Source organism: Castanea sativa, chromosome 6, assembly GCF_040712315.1.
Source record: "Castanea sativa cultivar Marrone di Chiusa Pesio chromosome 6, ASM4071231v1".
Taxonomy (NCBI): Eukaryota; Viridiplantae; Streptophyta; class Magnoliopsida; order Fagales; family Fagaceae; genus Castanea; species Castanea sativa.
In genome coordinates this window covers 27,658,954-27,676,270 of record NC_134018.1, presented here as the reverse complement: position 1 = coordinate 27,676,270, position 17,317 = coordinate 27,658,954, and the positions used below count along the sequence as shown (strand labels likewise).

At 34.6% G+C, this 17,317-nt stretch overlaps 1 pseudogene; it reads left to right on the top strand.

The window, feature by feature from the left end:
- LOC142639738 (zinc finger BED domain-containing protein DAYSLEEPER-like) overlaps positions 1-16,447 on the top strand; it is a 43,393-nt pseudogene extending 26,946 nt beyond the window's left edge.
- Positions 16,448-17,317: the final 870 nt, after the last annotated feature.

Genomic DNA, 17,317 nt, shown 5'->3' with positions numbered 1-17,317 from the left:
TGCAAGGTTGTTGAGATGGGATATCATGATGTAAGTATTTGGGGATCACATGCCCCTCATCTCTAGTAAAGGATAGCCACTACACTCAAACAACTCTTTCCCCACAAAAGGAGTTTTGGCATTGACTTGCCACTCTAAAAAGATGCATGCATTTCAAAACATAGATTTTCATGATTTGATGTTTTGATTTGAACTTTTATGCTTTGATTTTATTTCAAAAAACACTTTTTGAAAAATATGGACAAGATTGCAAAAAACCTAAGCCAATTGAGATTAGAGAATGTTTTGTTGGGATAGTGTTTGGGATGAGGTCTCCACTCAGGGGATGGAGGTCTCCACTTCGCAAAGATGCCTTAGTTGATTGACTCCATGCTTTGCATACATCTTGGGATGAAGATTTTCTAATCTGTGGTGAAGATTATTGTGAAGTACAAGTAGCGAACTTCAATTTCATGTCAAACTTTGAGATCACCTGTCAAAGCAACATGCCTCATTAAGGACCTAAGAAAGGCAATATGAAATCAACAAGAAGGGATGTTAATGTAATTCCTTGAAATTTTTATGGGGCACTGTCTCCTAGATGTTGAGCAAGTGAATGGCTCGCTGATTGTATCATCATAAATATTCAAATGTTTTGTCGGCACTACTCATTGAAGAATGTGATGCGAGTGACGTCCCATTGGCTTGATTAAAGCACACTCTTAAAAAGGAAATTGATTGAATGGAGTTAGTGACATATCAAGACTATGCCAATCCCGATAAAGTTGGAAGTATTTCGGCCCTTATTTGACCAAATTTAATCACTTTACTCTTCAACCATGTTTCACATGTTGGCGCACCTCATGAGCAAGTTCTGACATTGTATCACTAAAATAGCCAAAGTTGATTTTTCATGCATCCAAGAATTATCGAGTGAATTACCATGGCTGAGGTGGTCCCAATACTATTGGGAATGTTCCTAAAAAGAAAATGGACAAAGTTAGACGGAGACTTTGCTCATTGCAAGACTCGATGAAAGTGTAGACTTTTTACAATTCTCCCTAAATGTAGGCTTAGTTTGCCTTTTTCCATTATCAATGTGAAAGTCAAACTTCGAAGGAATGCTTCAAGCAAGTTACATCATTGTCTGATGATCCTACCAAGAAATTGTGACTATGGCTCTTGCTAAAGCTCTAGATGATGTCAAGATGATTGTCCAGAAGTCCATTCGAAATGGAGAGACCATATGAAAAAAGCTACCCTAGTGTGACATTTTCCATGGTCTCTTAATCACTTTCACAACTTGGTGAGATTTTTTAACTGAAGGTGTAAGGATTCACGTATCAAGAAACCAAAAGATGTCCTAGGATACTCGGAGAAAGAGAGGATTCTATTTAGGAAGACCCGAAGGTTAAAGAAAGCTTATTTTGAGGAAGACCCAAAGGAACCACCTAGACTACCAGAAGGTGAAAGAAAACTTTGTATGAAGGGAAACTCGAAGGAACCACCTAATCTACCCAAAGGCGAAAGAAGATTTTATAAGGAGAACCTGAAGGAAACACCTAATCTGCCAAAAGGTGAAAGAAGATTTTCTAAGGGAAACCAAAAGGAAAAAATCCACTGAGGCAAGCCAATGAAAGCCCAATTCAAGCTGGTTGATCTTGCTTGAGAAATGTTTGATTCTTTTTACCCTTTTGGGATGTTTTGACTGAAGAGCTTGCGAGCTGTACACACCGACGAATACCAAACTGACTTGAGTATGTTATATATAAATGTGTGTGTGTGTGCAATTTTTTTTGTTATAAATACAATAACATTCTTATAAAAAAATGAATTAAAAAAGAAGTTAACGTGTGTCCAAAGGAATAGTCTCCTCACTAAGTCATCAGGTCTTGTCCAGTAACTCTAGTGTCTTGCCACTTGCATTTAAAAAAAAAAAAAAAAAAAAAAAAAAAAAAAAAGATGTCATATGGGTTACTGTTTATATTAAAAAAATAAAAACATGTCGTATTGTCCTTGTTGTCAATGTTTGAGTCACTGCTGTCACTGTGTAAGATTTTTTTTTTCTCTTTTGATCTCAGTCACACACGTCTTGTGACTCTTGTCTTGTCTAAGACTCTTGAGTTGTCTCCTACTTAGCTACTCTCATTTTCTCCTCTTTAGACTTCTACTCACATCTCTCATACTCAAAACTTAGTCACTCAACCACCTTTATTTTTCTTCCAAACCCTAATCCCATTGAACAAACATTAGTATTTTCCTCTCAATCTCAAAATCTCAGGCTCTCACCTAACCATTTTTCTCTTCTTTTTTGCTCTCAGCCACATAATGTTTCTCCCAAACCCTAATCCCACCAAACAAATAGTAGTGTTTCCCTCTCAATCTTAGATTCTCAGGCTCCCACCAACCATTTTTCTCTTCTCTTTTGCTCACAGCCACATTCTTTTTTTTTTCCATACCCTAATCTCGCCGAACAAACAGTAGTTTTTCCCTCTCAAATTCTCAATCTTAGGCTCCCACCTAACCTTCCACTATTTAAGAACACAAGCTCTCCATATCACTTTCAAGACTCATCTCTGATTCTTAGTCTCACTCTCTCACAAATAAATACTTTCCTCGCGAAGTCTCACGAAATACCTAAGTCAGTCAGTCTTGTAGACACTCGATTTTTCACTCATAATTTAATCAAGGAAGATGGCTAGAATGACCATTCATATTCCCAAAATTTATGATTGCATTACATACATTAATTCATTCATTGCATATCATAAAAATGATCTTGAGGTTCTAATAGTCGTGACGATATGCCCGATTCCCCAATCGGACCGTCGGATTGAAAGATATCGCATGATCAAGTTTGCACAGTCTGCATGCATTTTGTTTAGGTGAAACCAACCACACGTGATTAATTTAAATTAATTCTGATTGGCTAGACAATTAAAATTAATTAAATAATTTTGTGATTGGTTGTTACTTAGTGTTAAAAATAGACTTGCTTGCATGGGAATAAAGTGAATAATCAGATAACAACAAGATTGTGGATAATCAAGACTTTTTGGAGTGTTTATCTACAAGATAATCATCACTGTAAAGACCTGAATATCCAGAAAAGGGGTTTAATTTTTAGAATACAGATTATGTTGGGAAACTTAGACCCTAGTTGATAGAATTAACAAGTTTTAAAACCAAATTGTTAATTAGATTGATTATGAATAAACCTTGTTAAAACAAACTAACATCAGTATCATGTCAATATCATGCATAGCGGAAAAGTAAATAAGACAAGATATGATGACCCAAGAAAACGAATGAAACAAACTAGTTTCACAGTAAAAAACCTAGGGGGAAACCTTCCCGAAAAGTAATCCACTATAATAAAGAGAAGTTTTAGATCTAGTACAAAACCTTTGTCCCTAGACTCTACTATCCCTGTAGATGAACTCACAGTAGAAACTTTCTACCGCTTCAGAACCTCTGAACTCTTCAATATATGAATGCCACCTTTTGATGCACGAATCCCAGTACATGACTAACCAATAATGCATGAATCCCAGTACGTGACTAACTCACCAACTTAAAGAAGGTGTTGGCTGCAAAGTTCTTCACTTCATCAACAATGAAGATCAAGAAGTACTTGGTAACAAAACCCTAAGGCGGAAAGATGCAGTTCTTCTTTCAGAGAGAATAAGGCACTCGGTCACTTTTGCATATGTTCTCCTTGTATTCTCTTATGTGATGGCCTTTAAAATAAGCCTTATAAATGTCTAGGGTTGTGAGAAAAGAAACCCTACACATACATGTCAGCATGGACTGAAAATCAGATCTGAAAATTCTGATTTCATAATTCTCGATAGATAGTATCTGTTGAGCAGCAGTCGAGCCTCAATTATCGAGCAGTTGTTGAGAATCTGTCCAGCTTTAATGAACAGTCTTTTTTCACTTGTTACTTGGACAGATTTGCATGGCTTCAATACTAGACTTGAACTCTTGTTCCTTGAAGTATTAAACACATCCTAGATCTACCCAATTACAAGTAAAGTGTGTTTTGTCAAAGGATTAGCCAATTCTAAATGACATATGATCTTAACATGATTCACATATATCCTAACAATCTCCTTCTTTGGCAATCCGTGACAAAACCACAACAAACAAATGAACATATGGGAGAAGTCATAAATCACTTAACTCATACTCACTTATTGAATACAATAAAATCTATCCTAACACAAACTCTTGAAAAACTTTGCAAGAAGAGAGTTCATGATATGGAAGACTTTGACAACCTGTATATCTGAAACACTTTAAACAAAACTCATCAAGGCATCTTAGTATAAAACAGAGATAAAAGATTGCATACAATAAGAAACATGTGTATAAAGAGAGAAAAGAAACAACACACGTAGAGATAGGTGATGAAGACATACATCATCATTCATATATATATATATATATAAATATATATATATATATATATATATATATATATATATATGTCAAAGATAAGCACAATGTATGTAGCAATGGTCACAAAACCGGTGTACAAGAAGCTAAAATAAGCTCTTATGACAACGAGGTAAACACTCCCCCTAACAAGATGAAACACAACTCCCCCTTACAAAGGCATGTATTTATCCCCTTAACATGTAGAATCTTAAAAAGAAACCACATTTTCTCCCCCTTTTGTCATGATTGAAAAATGGTACAAGAAGCTATAAAGCCTCACCCGAGAAACATAAAGATGATCAAATATAATCAAAGGGGCAAAAGAAATCCATATAAATGCATGAATGTAATGAAACAAGATGCTATGGATGATAAGATAATAGAAAGATGCAAAACATGTGAAAAATAATGCATGTAAGAAGATCTCGACAGATCAAGAAGCTGTTGAGCAGCTATCGAGCAGAAGCCAACTTCGATGGATCGAGTAGCTATCGAGCAGAAGCCAGCTATCAAGCATCTATTAGGCAGATGGAAACTTTCTTGATGGATCAAGAATTTGTCGAGAAGCTATTGAAACAAATTCTCAAAAACTTTGATGGATCGAGATTGCGTTAACTTCTTTCGAGAAAGAAAGATCAAGAGGCTCGATAGATAGCTTAGCTGTCGAGAGGTATCAAGAAGCTGTCGAGATTACTCAAAAACAATTTTTCAAAGAAGAGAAAAACACAAACATGAATGCAATCAAACATGCTACTCAACCAAAGATCCAAACAACATTTTAAGCTCTCAAAAACATTCCTCAACAAAAAAAATGTCAAGCATATAGATCCAAAAAACACACACACACTTAACAAGTCTAACCAATTCTATATTTCAAAAACAAGTCAAGACAGTTTAGTGAGCATACATTAACACATGTATTCCTTGTGATGGCCAAATCACATTGTACCTGCACATGTATCAAGAATAGCAAAGAACATTGCGTGTTGTGTGTGAAAAACATCGCAAGATTGCATAAGTGTCTACATGTTATGACGATTTGAGATATGAGACAATCACTTTAACTTACACACAATCATAATTGCTTGATGAGGACTATCACCTGCGAGATACATCCTATAATTCCCACATCTCCTAGAAGACATGTTTACAATCATATATAAAGCATTTTGATTCTTTTTGCTTTTATTTTTCTTTGCATATTTTCTTTTAAGCATATCATGCATGAGCATATAAGAGAGAGAAGAAATACTCAATGATGTTAAGCTTTTGACATTGCACTTTTGCTATGCCAAAGCATACAAATGTCATTTCATGATTGGCAGACAACAGTGATGAGATGATTATTTATGTCTTTCTCTTAGGATTTTCTAGTCTTTCCCGCCAAAAAGAGTGATACAAGTGTTAAGTACAATAGATTACTTAATCTTACTCATCACAAACACAAGCCAGAAAGCTCACTTGCTTAGTTGTGAATAAAGATGCTCATCTAAGGTACATAAGTACCAATGTACACAAAACACACACTATTTTTTAATTTTTTTTTATTTTTGAATTTTTTTTATTTTTATGAAAAACAACATAAAATAAAGACTAAACAACCAAACAAAAACACACAAGCAACATGAAGGCATGAAAGAAGGATGCAGATGCATGAATGCATGATTCTAAAAGCAAATAAGAAATAAAGCAAGGAGAGTCCTACTTTAGATAGAAAGAATTAAAGCAAAGGACAATACAAGACAATAAGTCTTAGGCTCCTTTCTCACCTACACAGCACAAGTCTTTGGCCATGAAGATGAAAAGGCACGTGTCCTAGTATGCCTACTAAAGGACATAGAAGAATTAAGATTCTCCTGAAATTGAGTTAAAAAGCTCAAGGCTTTTCATAACTCTCCAAACAAAGGTATAGGTCCTTGAGAGGAAACTTGTGACCGTTTAGAAACTTGCTTTTGAGGATACGGCTTAAAGCAGTTAGAACAAATGTGTCCAAAAAAACCACAATGATGACAAACATGAGTTCTAGCAAAGGATTTAGAATTAGCCAAATCAGTGTTGGATTTCATACATTTATCACCATTCTCAGATTGGGACACAAAGACAATCCTTGATCCAGAAGCTGTAGAAGAGGAGGGGCCGAAGGAAACAACATATCCTAAGCTAGTCTTATCAGAACTAGGCTTTTAAGTACTCAACACCTCATCAAGCTTTGCACTATACATCCGCTCTATTTGAGTTCTAGCTTGACTAAACTCAACCTCGAGATTCTTGACCTTCTCTTCTAATAAGGTGTTCTCCACAACAAGAGTCTCAACTAACCTTGTAGTCTCATCTAGTTTGACTAACAGATCAGTTTCTTCAATTTTTACCTCATCAAGCTCTTTTCTACAATGATAAGAGGTCTTTTCAGATTTTATAAATTCAGTACATAGCTTATTATAGGCTTCTTGAAGGGTCATCTTCTTAGGTACTTCATCATCAAAAGAATCCTCACTATCACTAGCACTCTCCACAGTCACCTTATCGGTTGTGGTAGCAAAAGCTATAAAGTGTCCACATTCAACCATATACTCATCGGAAGAGTCATTCTCAGTATCACTCCAAGTAGCAACCAACCATTTATCTTTTGAATTCTTGATCTCTTCATTCATAAGATAGTTTGGGCACTCTATCCTCATATGACCAAAACTTTTGCACTCATGGCACTAGATAAGGGGTTTCTCATTCTTACCCTTCCTAGAGAATTTAGATTTCCTAGGAGGTTTGTCTTTATCTTTTTTCCTAAATTGAAGAAGCTTGATAATCTCATCAGCTATGAAGATTAAGTCCTCGTCCTCATCCTCATCTTCAACTTCATCTTCAGAGTCATCACTCTCTTCCTCTATACCCTTAAGAACTAAGTTTCTACTCTTTCCACCTTTTTCCATTAAACTTAATCCCATCTCATAAGTTTGAAGGTTCCCTACAAGCTTAGTCAAAGGAATTTGATCAATGTCCTTCACTTCTTCAATGGCAGTGATCTTGGTATGGAATCTTTCAGGAAGGGACCTAAGGATTTTCCTAACAATTTTGGATTCCACAATAGATTCTCCAAGGTTGAATGCTGAATTCACAATATCCTTGAGTTTAGCATAGAACTCATCAAATGTCTCATCCTCCTCCATCATTATTTCTTCAAAACTACTAGTGAGTCTTTGAAGCTTCATAGTCTTTACTACCTTGGTACCATCATAGGAGGTCTCAAGAATGGTCCATGCTTCCTTGGCAACTTTCATGGATGATATTTTCTTGAATTCCTCATTGGTCACCCCACAAAACAAAGCATTCAAGGCCCTACAGTTGAAATTTGCCGCATTGATTGTTACTTCATCCTAATCCACCAACACTTCCTTTGGCTTAATCCAGCCAACTTCAATAGCTTGCCACACCTGTTCACCTAGAACCTACAAAAAAACTTCAATACAAACTTTCTAGTAAGCATAATTAGTGCCATCAAATAAAAGAGGAATCAAAAGAGATTGTCCACGATCCATGACAATGGGGGTCAAGAATCACACTCAAGAAATTAATCCAATCAAAATGTACCCGCTCTGATACCAATTGTTGGAAAATTTAGACCCCAGTTGATAAAATTAACAAGTTTTAAACCCAAGTTGTTAATTAGATTGATTATGAATAAACCTTGTTAAAACAAACTAACATAAGTATCATGCCAATATCATGCATAGCGGAAAAGTAAATAAGACAAGATATGATGACCCAGGAAAACCAATGAAACAAACTAGTTTCACGGTAAAAAACCTGGGGGGAAACGTTCCCAAAAAGCAATCCACTATTGTAAAGAGAAGTTTCAGATCTAATACAAAACCTTTGTCCCTAGACTCTACAATCCCCATTGATGAACTCACAGTAGAAACCTTCTACCACTTTAGATCCTCTGAACTCTTTAATATATGAACGCCACCCTTTTGATGCACGAATCCCAGTACGTGACTAACTCACCAACTCGAAGAAGATGTTGGTTGCAAAGTTCTTCACTTCATCAACAATGAAGATCAAGAAGCACTTGGTTACAAAATCCTAAAGCACAAAGACGCAGTAGCTTCTTTCAGAGAGAATATGGAACTCGATCACTTTTGCATGTGTTCTCCTTGTATTCTCTTATGTGACGGCCTTTAAAATAATCCTTATATATGTCTAGGGTTATGAAAAAAGAAACCCTACACATACATGTCAGCATGGGTCGAAAATCATATCTGAAAATTCTGATTTCGTAATTCTCGATAGATAGTATTTGTCAAGCAGCTGTCGAGAATTTGTTCAGCTTTAATGAACAGCCTTTCTTCACTTGTTTCTTGGATAGATTTGCATGGCTTCAATATTAGATTTAAACTCTTGTTCCTTGAAGTATTAAACACACCCTAGATCTACCCAATTACAAGTAAAATGCATTTTGTCAAAGAATTAGCCAATTCTAAATGACATATGATCTTAACATGATTCACATATGTTCTAACAGATTAAAAATGTGACTAATAAGTGCAAGTCCCGGCTCAAAAAACCTCAAAAAATGAGTCCAAAGCAGGCCAAAACTCAAACACAGGTCCAACACCTCAGAGTGCCATTCAGCACTCTTGGAGTGCCGATTAGCACATGAAAAGTGCCGATTAGCACAAATTCGAGGCCCGGCCCGAGGACTTCTGGATTGAGATAATGTTAGGATTAGTGCTCTTAAATCCTATTTTATGATGCTATGTATGTTATTATGTATGACTTAATATTGTATTTATTAAAGTTGTTTTATTATTATCTAAAATAATGGTAACATGAATATTGGGACATTATCATATAGTCCATGAGATGCATAGTATGTGATTTATGTGAAAAGTCACAGAAGATATAAATCACAAGTTCTTTGTAAACTCAAAATTGTAGTTCGTAGTCGGTGATAAAATTGGGATTTTCATCTGCGAAGACTATAACATATCAACTAAGATGATTTGTCTTAATCATGGAAATGGAGATTTCTAGTTAGTATGTTGATATGTTTTAAGAGTTAAAACATATTGAACTGGACCGGTGTGAGATTTATTATTCTCCTAACAACTGTCAAATGAATAATAAACTCATGACTTATATTTGCATGAACTCTTAATCCTGAGAGAATAATGGACTTGATCATGAAGTGTGGGTTGCTTTAATATATCAAGAGTGAGGTCTAAAGAAACAATGAAAACCTCAGTATGTTGGTCAACCACATTTAGTGTTGATGGAACATATATTCTCAAGATGGAATTCATAGTCTCTTAACGGAGATACAAAATATTCCCTTGAGATAAGTTTAATGGTTTTGTTATTCAGAATGTTAGGCCTAACTACTTTAGTAAATTGTGCTAGAGTATATATTTATAAAATTAGATTTCATAAATATATGATGAATAACTTAAAGGATTAAACCAGGTACTCAAGGATAAGATGTAATAATTTACAAAGTGGCAGTTTACATTCATGACTTTGTATTACTACGAATATTTTATGAAGGGGTTGCATGTCCAATAAAGTCTTGGGATATAATTTATAGATAAGGTCTAGAGTGCAACTATATTTATATAGTGGTATTAAATATAGTTAATGCTAACTTTGGACTTGTCAAGAGTTGACAAAAAAGCCCAAGGCCCATTGGAGCTAGTATCTTATTGGTCCCTTTTGGTCCCACTCCAAGCCACATACTAAAGCCCAATTGGAAAGGCCCAAAAGGCTAGTCTAATTAGATAATCAATTAGATACAAAGGGAGAAACACATAGAAATTTCTGTAGAGAATTGAATAAACACTATTGCGAAGTGCTGTAAGAAGTGTTAGACACTTTTTGACATTCTCCCTTTGGAACTGATTAAGAGACCACACATCTTGGGTGTTAGTGGAATTGAAGTGAAGATCAAAAGTATTTCCAAGTGCTTCCGATCTTTGTTTTGAAATTCAACACACCAAGGTACGCTCTCTTATTCTTGAATTCTGAAACTTACATAGTGCATGTTATCGATTGTGAATGAAGTAGATCCGTTCAATTTTCGCTGCGTATGTTTTATATGAGATTCAAACCATGTTTAATCCTATTATCCTACAGATAAACCTCACCCTTTTTTTTATTTTTTAAAGAGAAGGATGCATCCCAGTTCATATATGATCATTCAGCTAATTTTTTTAAGCATTCTAACCTCTATAAATAGAGGATGTCTCTCAAAATTCAGCACACTTTTTCACACTTTCTGAACCCCCCCCCCCCCTCCCTCTTTCTAGCTCTTTCTCTTCTGATAGGCCAAAAACGTATTGACCCCTAGTGATGGATTAATTGATTAATTAGCCAAGTTTAATTAATTAATCAAATTAACATACAAAATGCATGGCAACACAAACAAATCACCAAATAACTAAATATGCAGCGAAAATGAAATGACACGGTGATTTGTTTACGAATGGGGAAAACCTACACGGCAAAACCCTACCGGGTGATTTTAAGGTCACCACTCCCGAGAATCTACTATTATCAAAACAAGCAATTACAAGTAAAGAAATCTCAGTACCTTATACCAACCTATAGTTGAACCCTTACCTCAATACCCAATTGGACTTGTTTTGTAGTGCCAATTTCTCCTTGTATTGCACGGCTCCCAGTACGTGACTAACCAATAGATGTGCAACTTGATCACCAACTTGAGAAGGATGTTGACTGCAAAGTTCTTTAGTTCATCAGTTCATCACACGATGAAGATCATGAAGTTGCTTGGTCACTAAACCCTATAGTGTACAAACACAACAGCTTCTTTAAGATGAACTAAGGCAACTAGGTTTCCGGTCACACTTGTGGAATTATGCTCTTATGCAATTGTGCTCTTGACTGTGCAACCTGTGACAGCCCTTAAAATAATCATTATATATGTTTAGGCTTGTGAGAAAAGAAAGCCCAAACATATACTCACTAATTGGATGAAAAACAACTCTGAAAAACTGAGTTTCATAAACCTCAATAGATAGCCATCTATCGAGCTAGCTATCGAGCCACGGGCTTCAGTAGCTTTTAAACCTTGATAGATACTAGTTGTCAAGCTAGCTGTCGAGACTTAAAATCCAGCACTTTCTTACTTGATTCTTGGACAAACTTGCATGGCTTTAATACTTGGACTTGAACTCTTGTTCCTTGAAGTAAAGTGCGTTTTGTCTAAGGATTAGCCAATTACATAAAATGTTGACATATATTCCTAACATGAGTCACATATGTCCTAACATCTTCTGAATTTTCAATTCCCCTTACGTTAAAGATGTTCTGGAGGCTCTTGCCTTAGGAATTTCTTTTTTGTAAGTGAAGTATTTTAGGCTTCAAAGAGTTGAATAAATTTCTTTGAATCCTAAAATATTTTTCACTAAGAAGAGCACGCTCATGCAAGGGGTATTCTATTTTTTTTTTCTATTTTTCTCTATTAATTTTGGTGGACGATGCTTGAATAGGTTCAAGATGTTTCATTATTTCTGGTTCTTGATATAATTTCCATGTTTTGTTTGAAATTTTTCTTTAAATATGTTCTTAGATAATTGTTTGTTGTGATTTCTTTCTTGAATCTCAAAATCTGCTAACTATCAAAGATTTCTTTAAACACACAAAACTGTTATGAATTTTTCACATCTACGTTTTTTTAACATAAAACTGATCTATATTTTCATTAAATACATATCTGATTTTTTTAGCACACAAAACTGATTTGTATTTTCATTAAATGCAGATCTGATTTTTTTTTACTCTAAAAACTTATATGTATTTTTATTAAATGCAGATTTGATTTTTTTAACTCTAAAAACTTATCTGTATTTTCATTAATGCAGATCTTATTTTTTTTAACACAAAACTAATCTGTATATTCATTAAATACAGATCTAGTTTTTTAGAAAAAGTTTCTTTGTCACAAAATTGCAAATTTTGAAATTTAAAAGAAAGAATTGAAAGTTAGGTTGAATTTTTTTATGTGATGCATGCATAATGAATTTATCTCATGAATGTGAATCCTCTTTCAAAAGTCTTTTTTATTTGTTTCCAACCACAAATCTGCTTTTTTTTTTTATAAACCAAAAATCACTTTTTTAAAAAATTTTCAAAAAATATCTGATTTTTCTTAATAAAATCACTTTTTTTTTTTTTACTTTACTCAAAAACAAATCTAAATTTTCTAAATAAAATCATTTTTTTTTTCAAAACAAATATGATTTTCTTTACAAATCTATTTTTTTTATCTACGTAACAACAAATCCGATTTTTTCTAAACCAAATCCAATTTTCTTTGTTCATAAAACAGATCTGAATTTTTTCTAAAAAGAGGACATATTCACAAGGTAAATTTATTCAAATTAATTTTTGTCAAGTGTCTATCATGTGAGTTCAACATATCATTCAACTTCATGCAAAAGAGGGTATATTGGTCATTAGAGTCTAGAAGACCAGACTCTGTCTAGGCAGAATGGTAGATTGTAACTAGGACCAAAAACTTTGTATTCTTTTGCATAGGTTGTAACTAGGACTCAAAGCCTTGTAAGGTTTAATTTACCAAGATTGTACTTGTCTTTATTCAATCAATGACAATGAAGTATTTGGAGCATGTAATTTGTATTTATTTTTTCTTATTTTTTGTATAAAAATAAGCGGCGACTCCATACCACTTACCCAAAAAGAGAGGTGCCCTGAATTACACCCTAATCTCTTTTTTGAGAGCACCTGATTTTATGGCCTCTCACAAGTCTCCTTCTCATCTTCGTTCTCCACCGTGGCACTGCCACTATGTAGTTCTATCATTGGTAACCTTAACCCCCATTTTGTTTTGGTTTTATTTTGCGGTCACAGAATGTTTCTTATTGATTCTAATTTTTTTTTTGGGTTATTTTCTTGTAATTTTAGGGGTAATTTAAGAGATTCAACTTTAACCTAGTAAAGGAATAAATCTCAAAGGCTTAAGTTCCTGGGTATTTTCTCATACTATTTATATTTGTTCTGAGTTCACTAATGTTTTTTAATTTTCTTTTAAGGGTTATTTTTTATTTTGTTTTCAGTTCACCATGCTTTGTCGAACTTTCATTATTGTGTTTGCTTTGTTTTTAGTTTTATTTTTTGTGTTTTTGTTTTTTAGGGTTCACTCATGTTGTTTGCTGTTTGATTTTGTTTCTAGGGTTCATATATTGTAAATTTATTTGTTGATCATCCTATTGATTGATTATACTGTTGTGATTTTAGTTTATTATATCATGCTAATTTGTTGTGATTCTAGATGATTATCATGTTGTTGTGATTTTAGCACTGAGAAAGCTGCTTGTATAGTTTTTGTTTACTAATATTTTATTGAAATTAGTATATGACTACGTGTTTAAGTTAAAGGTTGCTTGCTTAATTTATTTGTTGTTGATTCCATAATTAATACGTATATGTGATTGTTATTTATATTGATATAATTAGATCATGGCTGCTCATGGTTCTTCTTCTACACCCCTACTAAGCCTACTCCTAGTCCATGTACTGCGGCTAATCAACCAAATACACAATCTCTCATTCTACCATCAGGTGCTGCACCCCCTCAAACACAAACAAAAATTCAACAAGCTACTATTAATGGTGGTAAAGAGCCTTCTAAGATAAGGAATCATTTCTCTAAAATAGAGGGTTGTGACCCCCTTTACCTTAAGTCACAATGCAACTATTGTTAAAGGAGCTATAATTGTCACCCAAAAAAAAATGGAACCTCCACCATGTGGTCCCATATAAAATCTAGTTGTAAGAAGTACCCCTATAGGCGTGATAAAAGTCAAACCACTTTAAGTTACCAAAGTAAGAAAAAGGGGGGGGGAGGGGGGAGGGGGTGGTAATGAGCTAGTGTTGAGGAAGTTTAGTGTGGAAAGACTAAGGATGGCCTTGGCTAGGATAATAATTGTTGATGAACTACCTTTTAGGTTTGTTGAGCATGTCAAGTTCATTGAATTTATGGCAAAGGTAGAGCCTAGGTTTAAAGTTCCCTCTCGTGTTACTGTTGCAAGGGATTGTCTTAGACTTTACATTAGGGAGAAGGAGAGTTTGAGAAAGGTTTTAATGGCTGGTCAAAGAGTGTGTTTGACAATTGATACTTGGACCTCAATCCAAAACCTTAATTACCTTTTTTTGACTGCACATTATATTGATGTTGATTGGGTTTATCATAAAAGATTTTGAATTTCTGCCTAGTACTCGATCATAAGGGTGAGACCAATGGTAGGGTGGTTGAGTCTTGTTTGGTTCAATGGGGGATAGATCATATTTTTAAAATTACTATTGATAATGCAAGCTCAAATATGTGGCCATGGACTATCTTAGGAGGAAAACAAAGGATAGGGTGGGCAGCCTCTTAGGTTGTGAGTTCCTTCATATGTGTTGTTGTGCCCATATTTTGAATTTAATTATGCAAGATGGACTAAAGAACCTTAATGAGTCAATTGCTATGGTTCGTAATGTAGTGAGGTATGTGAAATCCTCTCCTAATAGATTTGAGAAGTTTAAGGCATGTGTTGGAAAAGAAAAAATTCAAAGCAAAAGTTTGTTGTACCTTGATGTGTCTACTAGGTAGAATTCAACTTACTTAATGTTAGAAAGTGCACAAAAGTTTGTGGCTGCATTTGAAAGGATGGAGGATGACGATGGACACTTCCTTTGTTATTTTGAGGATCAATCTAGTGGTCCCCCTCGGTTTTAGATTGGGAAAACATAAGACTTTTTACAAAGTTTCTTGGTATGTTCTATGAGGCAACTTTAAGATTTTCTGGTTCTTTGTTTGTAACTACTAATGTGTATTTTCATGAGCTTGTTAGACTTCAAGACCAATTAAATCAATTGTATAATGGTAGGGGTGATCCTTTGTTAAAGGGCATGGCATAAAGAATGAAATTGAAGTATGATAAGTATTGGGGAAGTGCTGATAGAATAAATCTGATGTTGTTTGTGCCTGTTGTGGTTGATCCTAGATATAAATTGAAATATGTGAAATTTTGGTTTAAGCAATGGTATGACAAGGAGAAGGCTGATGAGTTAGGATTGAGAGTTAGGGATGCTTTGAATAGGCTGTACAAGCACTATAATGGAGCAATGGAGACCCCATATGGTGCTAGTGCTAGTGGGACTAGTGAGTCTGGTGGTAGTGATGTTGCTTCCATCTTCTCCATGCTAAGTGGCTTTGGTAGTGCAGAAGAGAGGATGAAAAGGTATAATAACATATACAAACAGTACTTAGCAGATGAGGATAGTGTAGAATGCAAATTTGAATTGGACAGATACTTGTTAGAAGCTAGTGTAGATTCGGAGACGGAAGGCTTTGATATTCTTAATTGGTGAAGGGTGAATTCTTCAAGATATAGAATCTTTTCTCAAGTTGCCCTTGATGTTTTGGCAATTCCCGTCTCAACCGTTGCATTAGAATTTGCATTTAGCACAGGGGGTCGTGTTTTGGATCATTTCTGTATCTCATTGTCTCCCAATACTGTTGAAGCTTTAATTTGTACACAAAATTGGTTGAGGTCCAAGGATTCAACTGAACCAATTAACCTACAAGAGGCAATGGATGAAGTGGAAAACTATGAACTTGAATCGGGTAATGTGTTTATTTTCCTTTCTAATTTTTTCTGCTTTTGTTATTTATAAATTCTCTGGTATTTTATCTTTTATTTATCTATTTGTGAATTATTATTTATATACAATTTGTTTTTCCCTTTTAGAGCTTGCACCAAAACTCACTGTGGGATTCTATTCTAGATTGATTTGGAAGGTAGGGTTGTTTTTTGGACTTAGCTACCTAAGGTAACTTAAATTTTATGTAATTTGCTTATGTTTTTGGCTTCTGTTTATAATGGTGTTAATTGTGATGTATCACTTTCTACTTTCTACTTATAATTATGTTTTGGGGATTTACATTGTAGGGACGGAGTTTTTTGTATATGATGACTTGGAGTTGGAGTTGTTGGCTAGTTGATTGCAGAAAATTTTTTTGTAGATATTTTGCTAACCTAATCATGGAGAGGACCAAATTAGGAGTGTTTGGGTGCTTAGGTTGTTGCTACTCTCTCCTTTATTTTTTTTACTAAATGCACACATGACAACACAAGCACTGAACACACTTGAAAATTATTAGACTATCAGTCTTAGTAAACCAAACTACCTCCATTTTTTGTGAAAAATATGTAGTTGTGTAGTGCACCAACTGTATATTCTGTTCCTACATCCATTTTGTATATTTGTATAGTGCTTCTCAAGCACTACTTGACTACTTTGTAGTGTTGCACTACTACTCCTCCCTGTGGTTGTGCTACTGCTATATTTAATGTTATTACTGTGCTAGATATATTAATGTTAATGTTGCTGCCATGTCAAAATTCTCTTGTTATGGTTGAGACTTGATACTCTATAATCGTGTGTCTAATTTCGAATGTTTTGACAGGTTTAGATTTATTAATATGTGTTGATGCGTTTAATAAACACATGTTTAATTTGACAGGTTGAGATTTAATTCATATTATGATTGAGACTCGATATTTTATAATTGTGAGTCTTGTGACAAGTTGAGATTTTTAGTCTTACTGTTTTTGAAACTTGATAAAGAAAGGCTCAGTCAAAATGAATTCAAAATGGGCTCAAATTGCTACTTTTTAAAGGCCAAAATCACAAAACTTAGAATAATAATTTTTAAAACCCCAGTCCACATAACCGAACGAACCGCACCGAGCCGCTGAGATTTAACTACACTTTGTATAGACCGATTTTTACCTTCCAAAAGTGAGGTGCAATTAAGCATAGGTGAAACCACACCCTATAGGTGTGGTGTAAAAAAATCACCAAAACCAAC